Source organism: Zeus faber (assembly GCF_960531495.2).
Source record: "Zeus faber genome assembly, chromosome: 6".
Lineage (NCBI taxonomy): Eukaryota > Metazoa > Chordata > Actinopteri > Zeiformes > Zeidae > Zeus > Zeus faber.
Genome location: NC_137201.1, coordinates 5,322,827 through 5,338,606, shown reverse-complemented (window position 1 = coordinate 5,338,606; position 15,780 = coordinate 5,322,827). Strand labels below are relative to the sequence as shown.

At 40.3% G+C, this 15,780-nt stretch overlaps 2 long non-coding RNA genes across 2 annotated transcripts; both read right to left on the bottom strand.

The window, feature by feature from the left end:
• Nucleotides 1-6,602: 6,602 nt before the first annotated feature.
• LOC307231159 lies at nucleotides 6,603-7,546 on the bottom strand. The gene is made up of 4 exons (XR_013844190.1): nucleotides 7,438-7,546; nucleotides 7,187-7,269; nucleotides 6,981-7,079; nucleotides 6,603-6,774 (listed from the first exon to the last, which is right to left on the bottom strand). It is a non-coding gene; the product is annotated as an uncharacterized lncRNA (long non-coding RNA).
• Nucleotides 7,547-13,763: 6,217 nt separating this feature from the next.
• LOC307231743 lies at nucleotides 13,764-14,679 on the bottom strand. Its single transcript, XR_013844215.1, has 4 exons — nucleotides 14,597-14,679; nucleotides 14,346-14,428; nucleotides 14,141-14,239; nucleotides 13,764-13,935 (listed from the first exon to the last, which is right to left on the bottom strand). It is a non-coding gene; the product is annotated as an uncharacterized lncRNA (long non-coding RNA).
• Nucleotides 14,680-15,780: the final 1,101 nt, after the last annotated feature.

Below are 15,780 nucleotides of genomic sequence, written 5' to 3'. Positions count from 1 at the left end.
AACAGAGGTTTACTCAAAACAAGTACAAAAACTGGGCAAAAACAAATAAGACGTCTCGGGAGCTTGGAACAAGAGCGTTGTCATGAGGTTAGAGAAACTCAAGACTGAGCGCCCGAGGACACAAGCGACAGGGTCTAAATAGGGACGACCAAACGAGACACAGGTGAAACATATAACCTAAAGAGGCAGGGTAATCAGGAACAGAAATAGGTGAAGCAGAGCAACCTTGAAAAGGCAGTACTGGCGGCATCTAGTGGCCGATGCCGGTAGGACCCGGGCGAACCCTGACAGTATACATCAAACACTATACATTAAATCATGATATTGCATGAGTGAATTGTTAGTTTTGGTGTGATATACAACTGTGTTTGTATGTTTCTAATCCTTACCGGTTCCTTTTTGTTTTTCTCAGTAGGGCTGGTGATTGTTTAAGTTGATCGACGATTGAACAACATTATTAATACTATTAATTTTTATTTTTGTCTTACTCTAGAAGTAATTTCGATTTGACATTAAATAAGGTAGATGTACATATATATACAGTATAAAATGTAACAAGTAGTTTAACAAAGAGGAATAATTGTTTTGTTTTGTGTACAAGAGAGGTGTACGTTCGCTTACTAAAAATTGAAACACTTAAATAAATATGAAATACGTTGGCCATTTAGATTTTTTTTTTTTTAATTTGGACATTCAAAAATTTTAAGTTTAAACTTGAAAATATCTTGTGATTCAATGAATGTTGTAATTATATAGTGATGAATTAACCAACCCATCTATTCAGTGTTTTATTTCCGCAGTTTTATGCAGGAATCCACTGACTGCAGTTTTGACTTTTGACCAGTGTAGATGTGACTGCGTCTGAGTGAGAAGACTTGGAGGACTGACAAAGAGATCAGATCAAAGAGAATTGGTCTACAAATGAGTAAGGCCATAACATGCCCAGCATTCAAAGGTCCTTGTACATTATTGATGTTATTACTATTTGTATTTAACTGATTTGCAAATTTGATTATTTAATAGGCTCAATTGGAATTATTTTCAGATGATATGCATGCAAGTATATAAATGGAGAGACCTTGACTGGATTTAGCTCTATATCCCATATCGAGCTCCATCGTTAAAATTTATAAAATAATCAGATATTATAGAGTGCATTATAGAACCAGAATAATTCTTGATCAGTTCTTATTTTAATATGACATTCTAGTTGTCTAGTCTAGTTGTTGAAACAATCTTTAGAAGCTGAGTTAAGGATTACTGTGTTAACACTCAGGGACACTGTTGTCAGAGCACCCTAGAGTGATTCTCTCTGTGACACTGCTTCCTACAGTGGTAAACCTTTCCTTTCATCTTATGATAATGTATGAGAACAATACATTAAGCACCTTAGGGTTTTTTAACACAAGCACACAAAAGCCTGATATCCTGCTGAGAGACTTGCCTACTCCTGCATTTCCGAGAAGGTCTGTGAAAACCTTGTATACAGAGATCCAGTTTGGCCAACGTCAAACTGAATAACTTGGGACATTTTCTGAACAAAGAAAAAGCTTCTGTTATGGAAAATCAAATGCAAGCGTTGACTCCTGCTGATCCTTCCCACCCCCAACGAACATGAAGTGTTTGGCCTCCAAGTACAGCAGATGCACAATTGGAAATGATGTTGTGCACAGTTGAGGAGCCTCATCAACTGTGCTTCTTTGGAACTGGATTCAATGATGTCACTGCATCAGAGACGATGAAACCGAATGACTGCAATTGGAATTTCTTCTCCAACTGAGAGCTGTGGAATGACTGATAACCTGAAGTCCTGCTGGAAATGATATCTGTGTGATTACCATAAGGACTGCTTCTGTGTTTTCTCAGCCATTGTTTTATCAATCTGTCTATCCTGATAGTACACAGATTATTTCATGTTGTCTAAGAAAAACTTCATTCTAGTAAGAATATTGCCAAATTTAAATTAAATAATTTTCCAAAATTTTAGGAAAACGTTTTGAATAGTTTGTAAATTCAATAATTAAGTAGAGACATACTTAGGCACAGATTATAGATGAAAGTGATTGTTTCATTAATTGACAAATATGTTATATGTTATGTTAACTTGATTGGAATGCCAAATAACCTCTCCATTTTTTCTAATCAGACTGCAGAATGATGGGACTTATAGTTGAATACTCCCTGTCCAAAAGGTAAGACTAGCAGTTCAAAGCTTAGCACATAATATATGTAATTGTTAGGAGTTGAGTAACGTAAATTAACCATGAGAATTCGATAGTTGGGAATATAGTATTGAACGCTAAATATTAAAATGTTTTAGTATGTGAATCACATTTTTCTTTACCCTCTCTAGTTGCTTAACTCCTTGTTGAAGTTATGTGGAGCCTCCAGAAATGTTTTCTTCTGCCACATTACGGAAATTTATTTTGACTGATTTTGAATTTATCAGTGGCAGCACACTTATTAGAATATTGTAGTTTATTGATCTACTTGTGTCGTAGATACACAGGAATTCCTAAAATACTTAGAACAAGACGTTTACAGTTTCTATTTTTTCCCTTATAACTCCAGCCGGCACAAAAGAACGTTCATTATATGAGTCATGACATTTATTTTATTTTAATTTTGTCTCCTCAGGGTCGCACCCTGGCATGGCCTTTCTTGGCTGTTGTGGTTACTGTTGTTTTTGGATCATGGAACGAGGCAATGTTTGCCAAGCCATTTCACGGTAGAACCTTTTGTTGCTTTTCGAACAAGTTTTTTGCACCAGCTCCATGTTGGGTTTGCTGGATTACTTTAACTGTGGATGAGAGAGATGGTTTAATATAAGCTGTGTTCTTGCAATCTAATGGAAATAAATTAGGTCTTGTTGCATACTATGCTCGGACTCGGTGCTGGGGTCATTGGGTTGATTACATGCTGTAGCCTTTATCTTGCTACGAAGCAAACCGCTTCGTTTCTCTCAGACATCACCTCTCCATCATCGACATGTGCAACTTTCACTTTGCTTACTCCAACTTCTCTTCTTCACTCTTATGGAGATTCACATGATTGCTTGACAGCGATAGCCCTTGTGGCTTCGCCCCGCCCAGATCTTGCTACTGAAGTTCTTGAAAAGTTCAACTACAATGATTTGAACTCATGAGTACAACAAAAGGAGGGTTTTTGTTTTGGTTTGTTTGTCCGTATTCTGTTTTTGTATAAAACAATGTGTGTCTATCTTTGTACAACCGGTTGTGTTTGTGTTTCTATCTGTGGTAAACTGTTTTTTGTTTTTATTTTGATTGCATGCATATGTACAGGCAAGTGTGATACGGTGTGGTACTGCTGATAGAAGAGACATACAGAACATCCTTTTAATGTTGTGATGTCATAACCCCCCCCATTTGGATCTTCCTATTTGTGTTGTTTACATTAATGTACTTGACCCCATCTCTATAGGAAATGTTGGAGCCAATGCAGCCAACAAAGCTGCCGTAACCAATTTTTGCTCTGTCTAATGATGGTTGTATCCTCCACAGATGAGTACACAGGCTCACTAACTTTGTTTTTTCCTTCACTCAAAGGTGTCCTGCACTAAATTATTGGAGTCGCTGAGCTGCTTAGTACAGTATGTACTGAGCTGTATCTTTCCCACAAGTTTTTTCATTGTTTTACTTGTTTGACATATGGTAGGTACCATTTGTCAAAAAGGAGGGATATAGTTAGAGAATTAAGTAAACATAATGATTGTGCTTAGAATGTTTTTCAGAATGGAATCCCAGTAAAGGTAAGTTCTACTGAGTTTTTATTCCTGTCTTAGTGATGATGGGAATGCAAGGACGATCACATGGTGCGACAGGACTGTTCCAGCATGAATTGCTGACCAGGAGACCAATGCGGTTAAATCTGTCTTCTGTCGACAAAAGCCACATATGAAATACAGTACATCACGTAAACAGTAGTGATCACATTGTCCAGTTTAGTATTTATCATTGTTAGATTTACTTTATTAATGGATTGTGTCGATGGGATTATGTTCAGACAACATTCGAGAAATGCGTTCTAGGAAAATTTGAAAAGCGTTAATTTGATAAGCATTATTTACACACTGTCGGTTGTCTTGTAGCCTAATCGAGATTCTATGGACGTTGTCTCCTACATATTAGACATTGTGATAATAATATTGTTGTTACACTAGGGTGCATACATAAACCTTTGTGCGGACTCTGTAGTTCTTCAGTTATTCAACATAACTGTTTGGGAAATTACAGAATTATTCCACGTACCCCATTTGACATTCATGGACCTAGACCAAACAATGGTAAAAATGTGTGCCTCTCACCCAAGTGTTTAAGTCTATGTGCCCAGGCCAAAGCAACCCTACCCATCCCACTCGAAGGACCACTACACCACCTCCGACCAGATACCTGGGTAGGGACTGCCGGAGGAAAAGCTGGAACTCCGCCAGATTCCTGGGACCGTTCCAGATCCTCCTCACCACCGCAGTGGCAGTTAAGATGGCAGAACGACCAACGTGGGTACACGCATCCCATTGTAAGAAAGTCTGCAACCTTCCAGAGGACCAGATCAACGACAACAACGGAAAATCATGGGACGTGAACTGAGATCACGATCCCTGAGGAATACGTGCTAGTAACCTCTGTCCCGTGAAGAGGATATGCCACCACAGTATTTGTACTTGAAAAGGATGGCGCCCCATCACCAGGAAAAGGTTGGTCAGGTCTGTGTGATCATCTTTCTCATCATGATTGCCATCGTCCTGTTAATCATCCAACCCTGGAACACAGTTCCGCAGCGAGACTTAAATAATAGCCGCTCCCCCGCCCCACTCTCACTCACGTCACATCCAAAAGAGCGCCATGTGAGAAATGAACGTTCTGTCACTAACACAGTCCACCCATGGTTAAATGTCGACTCCACTGGACATTCATTTCAACAAAATATGTGGTGGAGATTTTTGAATCATTCAGTTAAAGAAGAGTATGGTGCGATTCATTTCTGTTATGTATGTAGTAAAATGCCTCACTCGGTGCAAGCACCATTCCTCCTCTCACCTACATCAACATCATGGGAAGAATCTAGATGTTTAGCATGGGCTACAAATTTTCCAATTTATATAAATTTGACTGACCTAATATATAATCATATAGATAAAGGTACGACACATTCTGTTGAGATGAAGCAAAACGGTGAACTGGTAAGGTATTCCACTATAATCTTTCTGTAGGACAATTGAATTGCACTAATGTATGGAGAAGATTGGCTACTACTCTAACTGTTGCTCTAGCCTCCTCAATTATAGTCCATCCATGTGCTGGAGTTATTCACCCCTTGTGCTTTCAATCCATTTGTTCCGATAGAAGAAGTAACTGTTACCCTGGAATTCCAGTGGGGATAACCACAGCATGTTACCGAACTCAGGTAATTTATACAATGGGACAAGTAACAATTCCTGATATCAATTGGTTATGTGGACACCTGGCGTATACAAATCTGCCCAGGAACTGGGCTGGCATTTGTACACCAGTTATGTTAGATATGCCAATTTACATGTATAATCTGACCAAGACCCATCGAGATGTGCGTGTAAGACGATCAGGAACATATATGTCCGTGACATCGGTTCCAGCAGAGTATAGGATTGTAGGTGGAGCAGAACAATTTTTTACGTCTATATTAGCGCCCGTAGGCACATCTACAGCTTTTAAGTGGTTAAATATCATACTTTTTAGGTTGTTACTGTTCATTAATACAACTATCTTAGTAGAAGAAGCGGTTAAACAAGAATTAACTTCGATCCGTTTGATGGTTCTCCAGAATCGCATGGTACTAGACATAATGAGTGCAGCTCAAGGAGGTGTATGTGCTATGATAGATGAGTCATGCTGTACATACATTCCTGCCAATGATGTACAATCAGGAAATTTGTTTTTAGCCATACAAGCTATGAAAGAGTTACGTGATGATTTAATGAAAGATCAAGCTAACACTTGGGGCCCCATTCGGTGTGTGTGTTTTCTAGTTAGAATTGTAAAATGGCCACACAGGATTTTTCCTCTGTATGACCAGGGGTTTTTGTCCTGTCCGTTCTCATAGTATAGTAGATAACCATTACTGGTCTTTTACTTTTCTCCAGCCAAATGTGAGAAGAGAGGTTTGGCCAATTTGAGGTGGAGATATCCTTGAATTATATCTGGAATTGGTTATGAGTTCATATAGTTAAATTTAGTATTAGATGCGGATATTTCTTGCTAGTAGATTCCAGAGAAATGTTGACAGTTGGGGGGGGGGGGTGCAGACATGTTGGAGACCTCTGACCCAAACCACACCCTGTTTTCCTGTATAAAGCCTCCTGTCTTTTTCTGTGATATCAGATTGATCCGAGCGCTGCTTTGGAGCCGTACTGAATCTTTCTTTTTATTCTGCAGCGCCACCTGAACTCATTATCATCCCCTTGATTGAAAAATATGACTCTATTTATCCCTTCGAGTGAACTGTTCATCCCAAAAGTTCACAAACTTTTCCCGACAGATATTTGATGCTTGATAATGGGTCCTCTTTATCTATTTTTTCTTTGAAATAAAACACTTTCAAACTAATTTGATGAACATCATGATTTTATTTGTATTACTTTAGCTGACGTTATGCTGACACGACAAGGATTCTCTGTGTTGATTTCATGTCTTGAATCATCATTTATTTAATCCATCGAGTTGATTCATTTCCAAATTGCAGAAAGTCCTTCCTAGCAGTGAGGAGGGCAAGGATTGTCTAGAAAAATTGAGGGGGAAAATAGAGTGAGAGAGAGAGAAATCTACTCAGTGATTGTGATATTATAAAGAACACTCATTCATAAAGTTATGTCATGAGTCATCAACAGTTCAACATATGGACACTCCTGTACGTAAGCATGTCAATGTTTACATCCAACACTGCGTCCAGTCTGAGCAGGATGTCTGTACGTCGAATGTACTCACTGGTTTGAGTCGGCCCATTTCCTCCTGAACAGCCTGATCCACCTGTTTCTTTGTTTGTGTTAATGTTGCTACCAACACTTGTTTGGTTACCCTGTCCTCCTGTTAAAATAAAGACAGAAAGAAAACTCACTTACGAGGAGGGAAGAGAAAAACCAAGAAGTGTCCATTTTTAATCTCTAAAGCCTTGACGCGGACAAAGAACTGACCCGTGACTTGAATGTTGTTTCCACCACTAATGTTTGAATCGCTGAAGTTGATTCCACTGCCTGTGATATTGTCTCCCATTGTCCTACCAAAATGCAGACACACAGACAGATTTGTTATTTTATCTCACAGAAATATTATTTCTCCTTGCATTTGTATTTAAAAGCTTTTTAGGCAAGAGCATTTCTACATAGAATTGAAATTCAGACCAATCTTGTGTATTCCAAAAGCACTCTCACTCACTCTGTCCTACCTGTGATGTGAGGTTGTCGTCCTGTGCTGTGAACTGAGCTTGTTGGCTTCAGGTGCAGGTGTGAGGAGAAGACACAAGTCTCTGCATATATAGCCGTCCTGGACAGGTGTGTGTGGGTGTGTGTGGGTGTGTGTGAGGGTTTACTTGCAGTAACCTGTCGCCCTCGCTTCCACAGAAGTGAAACCTCTTTAGTTGGAACTTTATGGGAGGTTGTTTTCAACTATGTGATCTCACTGTTATTACATCATCATAAACTGTTATTATACTATATAATTATAATACCTCATATTTATACATTTGTCACTTTCTCAACAAATTATATGATAACCTTTTAATTTAGGGCTGTTTAGTTTTTATGTTTTGATGGACAGTCTGCTATTTAGCCACATGTTTTTCAGTTATAGAATTAATTTTACTAAATGTATTTGACCACCATTGAAAGCATGGAAGGGGGTGGGAGTATAAAGGTGTTCGATTTCTTCAGATTAGCACACATCTTAATTTAAGGGCCCATCATTTCATTGTGATAGGTCGGAAGTTTCCACTGAAGTTACAGTAACATGTTTGGAATTGACCATCTGTATTGTTTTGTTAAATTGAAAGGAAATGTGCATTTCGCATTCAATTGTTTGTTTACCCATTTGTTTAGCTTTTCTATATTTCTTTTCTCTGATTTTGGTTTTTTCGTAGTTCAGAAAATTATTGCTAATTTTATAAACAACTATATCTATTATGATTTATCAGCAGAGTAATTCCACTCTAATCTACTGCTTTCCCAAGGCAAATAAGTCAATAAAGTATAACCACACAGACACCAATATAAATGCAGACAGTGAAGGGAACAGGGAAGAAGGAAGAGGTCAGAGGATCATTATATGGTGCAAGACTCAGTGTACCTTATCTCTGTTGAACTGGAGTTTGACTGACTCAACAGGTTCTGTTCTCTTCCACTGAATGCACATCTCTTCAGTGGAACTGGGGTTGTGTGTGTCATGTCCTTTCTCTGTTCTCACTGTTTTAATTGGTGGCATTTGATTTCTTCAACCCTAGTTCCATGGTTTGTCACTGGAAACTGCCCAGTGCAATCAGTATTGATAATGGTGGCTGGATGACCCGTGTAGCTTGGTCATGCACAGCCAATAAATGTGTGGCTGCTGTCTTGTCGGCTGAAATGGAGTTCAACTTTGGCACTTTAAACAAAAGATGGCTCGTGGGCCAAAATATAAACTTACAGGCTCGCAGGCCAATATACAAATAATCCATGCGTGTCAGCGCTTTAGGGATCACCCATTGTCGTGTCCGGCGGTTTAACTCACCCAGTCCAACATGTCCTGCCACAACAAGCAACAGATTACAGTTTCAGTTAGAAATTCAATACAATAAATGTACTTCATGCAGTTGCAATCTGTGGTCTTGGCTATGTCATTTAATAAGCTCAAACATTCTCTTGGTAGGGCTGGCTGATATATCGCAATATATGTCAATATGATATGAGAAGAAACAGAGAAGAAAAGAAGAAACAGTCTTTATTTGTCACGCAACACACCACACTACAACACATGCTTGCACACACACAGACATGCACATGCTTTGATGGTGGCCGGTGAAATGGTTCCTCTGCATTTGACCCATCCTGGCTTGTCCTTTCTCTGGGGGCACAGCCAGGAGCAGTGGGCAGCATACGTGGACGCACCCGGGGACCAGGTGATAAGTGTCCATCGCTGGTCAGACGATGATGGGTGCATGTTTTTGGTGGGGGTCCTTACTGACGTGAGGTGGAGGAAACCCCATGTGAGCACGGGGAGAACATGCAAACTCCACACAGAAAGGCTCCTATTTGGGAGATAACCCGCCGGAGCACGGTGCCAACAGCGCCCCAGGCGGGAATCGAACCCAGGACCTTCTTGCTGTGAGATGTATTATCATATATATTATATATATTATATATTATATTATATATATCATCATCATCATATAGTTGAATAGAGCTGAGTAGAGTAATGCAATTTTCTTCAAAGAGTGTTCTAGCTGTTCTAATCAACGCCCCTGCCCGCTTGTATCTCAACTATTACGTGTGTGATAAAAGTGCTAATGTCATCCTCAAAACATTGGCAAGACCTCAGCCTTCACCCGGATGGGTTAGGGTAAGGGTTAGGGTTTTCATTTTTAAAACCCTTGAATTACTCAGCGTTGCGATCATCTTGAGACGCACCAAGTGGCTAACTGTGCTCCCCTCTCCTTCTCCTCATACTCATCCTCTTTTCTAGGGGTCAACTCCCATCTGAGCATCGACATAATGGACGAGCCCGGCTCCAGCAGCCCGAGCAATGACGAAGCGGCCATGGCTGTCATCATGTCGCTGTTGGAGGCAGACGCTGGCCTGGGTGGACCCGTGGACTTCAGCGACCTCCCCTGGCCTTTGTGAGACGCTGAAAGAGGGGGAATTGGGGGAGGGGTTGTAATGGACCCCACCCCACCCATCCCTACCTCCTCATATATCAACAGAAGTCAGTATTTTGCCTCGGTTTCACTGGGTTTTGGTGCGACACAACCATCAGGGATACAGGTTGACTTCAGTTGTTGACGCCTTTCCTGTAACATCTGTGTATATTTAAGAAAATACCTAGGTAGCCAACTAAAAGAAGAGAAACAATAGTTTCTCACAACCATTGGTGTGATTGTGTTCTCTTTAAAGAATAAAAATAAATACTTTGATCAAATTGGCCCGATTATCAAAGTGATTTCCAAAATGGAAGGAGCAGGGGGATTTCGGGCAAAGGGGGGGATTTGTTTTCCCATCTTTGCAGGAGGCCCGTTTGGACGTTTTGTGTAACAGGACCATAGTTGAAATACATGGCCCCCCTCACAGTGTCAGACACCAAAAGATTCCAAAGCACGTCTCCATATATAGACACCCAGTTGACAACAGCAGGGAGGGGCGGGGGGATGGGGAGGGGCTCGGCTGCCATTTTCACCCATGGAAAATGTTAAAACATTAAGGATATCCATGCAAAGAATATTTAATTATAAATGTCAAATATCTGAAGTAATGAAGTCGTGCTTGCTTTGTCTTGAACAGCGGTTCCCAACCTTTTCGAACTCAGGGCCCACTTGAAAATCTCAAAAGTGTTCACAGGCCACATCCCACCAGAAGTAATACGGGAGCCAAACAGTGCGTTCTCAGAGGATGTATATTTTAACAATCATATGCATTCTCATACATACAGTGTAGTTGTGGTAAAACAAAAAAGAGGTGGGTTAATAATAACCTTATATTCATGGAACTTTCTAGGTATCTAGTAAGCGCTGTCTGAAGGGCACAGTGTTTTGAATGTAGCCTCACTACTAACGCCATCGCTGATAAGACTAACAATAACAGGAGCACTTTAATCACCTAATGAGAAGGCTGATGTTGCATGGCAGACACCAAATGCTTGATGTCTGGCATAGGGGACGACAGTCCTCGGCAAAGATCTGGCGCCGAAAAGCCAGTCTCACAGAGATACGTCATCAGGAAAGGCGTCAAAAATCGCACAGCTCTGTCGGGAAGATTGTGATACTCAGAAGCAACATGAAGCCAAAAGTTTGTCAAGTACTTCTGTGAGAAAGCCAGTTTCAATGTGCTGTCGCAGGAGAGATCCACAAGATCGTTCTTCTCTTTTGTGTTCAGGCCTGGGACGGTCTCGTCACTTTGGCTGATGAAGGGGTTTTCGATCCAGTTGCACTGCACATCTGGGATGGGGAAATTTTCGCGCAGCTTGGTCCTCAATCCATGCAGGTGCTCTTTGACATGATTGATGACGGTGACGGGAATGGCGCATTTCTTCCATTGTCAAAAAATCTCACCGGATTTTGACCAGCCAGGCAAGTTGACCAGTTTGACCGGTCAACTTGCCTGGCCCACATATCCATTTTTCTTATGGTCACTTCTATTTTATTCTGTACATTGAACATCTGTATAAATGTATATATGTGTATGTGTATATATGTATGTATATATATACTGTACGTGTGTGTGTGTGTGTGTGTGTGTGTGTGTGTGTGTGTGTGTGTGCATGTGTATGTGTGTGTGTGTATATATATATATATGTATATATATATATATATATATAGTAATTGATTCAAAAACATGCTTTAACAGAGCTGCTCTGTGTATACTGCGGTGGACAGATGCTACGAGTGGAGCCACAGCTTTCACGATGACTCCACAATGACTACACTGTGCTGGCCCAGCATCACACGGGCCTCATCAGTGCTCACTCCCACACATTTGGACCAGTCAACTCTTTTTGAAACTATGAACGCGTTAAGAATGTCAAAAATGGCCTCAGCAGTTTGACACGTTGGTAAATATTTGCAAAACAAGATTTTTTTTTATCTTGTTGTTGTTGTTTTCATACCTTTCATTCCCAATAATAGATATTCAGCGCGATACTTTCTCAGAACCTTTCTTTTTTGTTTGGCAGGACTTTCCCGCCTGTCCGATGTCCCACAGGGACTTCCCTTGTGGATGATGTAACAATGGCTTCTTTCCTTTTCAGTGTGCCTGATGCTTCCATCTTGCCCGTCACGCTCCTGCCCCAACGTGCTCCTCGTACCCCCTGAAATTTAAATCCTACTTATATTAGCTTAGAACACATACACTTGCACACCAATCCTACTCAGGATCTGCGGGGCAGTAGGGGTGCGAGTGATTTGGGTTCCGCTTGCTTGAAGGACTTGCACCTCCACACCCTGCAATTTTGGCTGTAATTGCCACGGCACGCATTGAGCACTGGGGTATTATTACCCTCATCACTCACACAGTATTTTTTCGACAGCTCCCCAGTCACTCATTGACAGACCATCAACTAGCTTACCCAAGTTGCACAGCTACTGGCTTAGTTTCTAGTTCCAAGTTCCTAGCTCCTAGCGCTTGTTTCAAGGCCCTAGATTATGTCTCGTTGTTTCGACTTCCCCTTACCTGCTTGTCTCCTCTCCTCGACCCAGTCTGTCCGTCCCTCTCCATCCAGCCCGGTTCCCCGTCTCTCCACCCGGATCCTGGACCCCTCCTCCTGGTCATCATCATCCCTGCCCAGCCTTGCTCCATCCCTACCTGACCGGGTCCCGGAGTAGTGATTATTGTTTATAGACCCAAACATGATAAAAGTTCTATTAATAAAGAGTTGGATTGCGGGTTGAGAAGTTGAACTGTACTTGCAGACTAACTCTGTCCTAGATGCAATAGCATACAAATAATTTTTGTTGTATGCCTAGCATGCTGACAGCATAGGGGAAAAAAATAAGAAAAAAAAAAGTTGTATTTTTTTTGCCAGGACAGAATCTCAATGGTTCCTGCTATATTTGAGGTTCGAGTATTGGCCTGATCATATATTGTCAATGATGTCACCGGAACCCGAGCCAGAGGGCACACCATCCCAAAACTCTTTCAAACATTGGTGGACTGACTTGTGTGTTCAAGGTCTTGTCTTATTGCATGACCCACCTTCTGCTTATCTTCATTTCACGGAAACCCTGACATTCTCCTTTAGAATTTACTGGTACAATCTAGAATTCAAAGTCCTGTCAATGATGGGAAGCTGTCCTGGGATGAATGGAATGAGGTTCTTATATTGTAATGCATTGTTTTTACCAAACAACACATTCCTCATTTAAACCAAAAAGTTTTGTTTTTGACATTCTTCTAATAGCCTTCGGGCTCATCCAAGTTGGGTTTCTTTTTTTAGCAAACTTTAGATGAGCAATGTCTCTTGGAGAGTAGTGGCTTCCTCCATGTTATCTTCCCATGATCGCTATTCCTACTCAGTGTCTGACTGATGGTGGACGCATCAACACTGACAGAAGTAAATGCAAGAGAGGTCTGCAGTTCCTTAGACTTTACCTTGAGCTTCTTTGTGACCTGACAGAATATGATACGCCTTTAAAAACTATTATATGCCTAATTTGAAATTGTCTTATATCTTTATAAAGGTTATTATATATAATCTCGAGCCTAATGAGCATAAACTCTCAATTTTCCCAACCCAAATGTTTTAAGGTCCTCAGGTCCTCTTGTGGTTGAGGCATGGTTTATTTCCACAAACCTGTATGGTGAAGACCACTCATAGTAGAGAAGATCTAGCAGATTTATGTTGTTTAATATAAAAAAATTGGGCAGGGCCACATTAACTCATTATCATCCCCTTGATTGAAAAATGTGACTATTTATCCCTTTGAGTGAATTGTTGATCCCAAAAGTTCACAAACTTTTCCTGACAGATATTTGATGCTTGATGATGGGTCCTCTTTATGTATTTTGTCTTTAAAAGAACACTCTTTCAAAATAATTTGATGAACATCATGATTTTATTTGTATAACTTTAGATTACATTATGCTGACACGACAAGGATTCTCTGTGTTGATCTCATGTCTTGAATCATCATTTATTTTATCCATCGAGTTGATTCAGGTCAAAATGGCAGAAAGTCCTTCCTAGCAGTGAGGAGGGCAAGGATTGTCTAGAAAAATTGAGTGGGAAATAGAGGGAGAGAGAGAGAAATCTAGTCAGTGATTGTGATATTATAAAAAACACTCATTCATAAAGTTATGTCATGAGTCATCAACAGTTCAACATATGGACACTCCTGTACGTAAGCATGTCAATGTTTACATCCAAAACTGCGTCCAGTCTGAGGAGGATGTCTGTACGTCAAATGTACTTACTGGTTTGAGTCGCCCCATTTCCTCCTGAACAGCCTGATCCACCAGTTTCTTTGTTTGTGTTAATGTTTCTCCCAACACTTGTTTGGTTACCCTGTCCTCCTGTTAAAATAAAGACAGAAAGAAAACTCACTTACGAGGAGGGAAGAGAAAAACCAAAAGTGTCCATTTTTAATCGCTAAAGCCTTGACGTGGACAAAGAACTGACCCGTGACTTGAATGTTGTTTCCACCACTAACGTTTGAATCGCTGAATTTGATTCCACTGCCTGTGATATTGTCTCCCATTGTCCTACCAAAATGCAGACACACAGACAGATTTGTTATTTTATCTCACAGAAATATTATTTCTCCTTGCATTTGTATTTAAAATCTTTCTGGGCAAGAGAATTTCTACATAGAATTGAAATTCAGACCAATCTAGTGTATTCCAAAAGCACTCTCACTCACTCTGTCCTACCTGTGATGTGAGGTTGTCGTCCTGTGCTGTGAACTGAGCTTGTTGGCTTCAGGTGCAGGTGTGAGGAGAAGACACAAGTCTCTGCTTATATAGCCGTCCTGGACAGGTGTGTGTGGGTGTGTGTGGGTGTGTGTGAGGGTTTACTTGCAGTAACCTGTCGCTCTCCCTTCCACAGAAGTGAAACCTCTTTAGTTGGAACTTTATGGGAGGTTGTTTTCAACTATGTGATCTCACTGTTATTACATCATCATAAACTGTTATTATACTATATAATTATAATACCTCATATTTATACATTTGTCACTTTCTCAACAAATTATATGATAACCTTTTAATTTAGGGCTGTTTAGTTTTTATGTTTTGATGGACAGTCTGCTATTTAGCCACATGTTTTTCAGTTATAGAATTAATTTTACTAAATGTATTTGACCACCATTGAAAGCATGGAAGGGGGTGGGAGTATAAAGGTGTTTGATTTCTTCAGATTAGCACACATCTTAATTTAAGGGCCCATCATTTCATTGTGATAGGTCGGAAGTTTCCACTGAAGTTACAGTAACATGTTTGGAATTGACCATCTGTATTCTTTTGTTAAATTGAAAGGAAATGTGCATTTCGCATTAAATTGTTTGTTTACCCATTTGTTTAGCTTTTCTATATTTCTTTTCTCTGATTTTGGTTTTTTCGTAGTTCAGAAAATTATTGCTAATTTTATAAACAACTATATCTATTATGATTTATCAGCAGAGTAATTCCACTTTAATCTACTGCTTTCCCAAGGCAAATAAGTCAATAAAGTATAACCACACAGACACCAACACAAATGCAGACAGTGAAGGGAACAGGGAAGAAGGAAGAGGTCAGAGGATCAATATATGTTGCAAGACTCAGTGTACCTTACCTCCGTTGACTGGAGTTTGACTGACTTACCAGGTTCTGTTCTCTTCCACTGAATGCACATCTCTTCAGTGGAACTGGGGTTGTGTGTGTCATGTCCTTTCTCTGTTCTCACTGTTTTAATTGGTGGCATTTGATTTCTTCAACCCTAGTTCCATGGTTTGTCACTGGAAACTGCCCAGTGCAATCAGCATTGATAATGGTGGCTGGATGACCCGTGTAGCTTGGTCATGCACAGCCAATAAATGTGTGGCTGCTGTCTTGTCGGCTGAAATGGAGTTCAACTT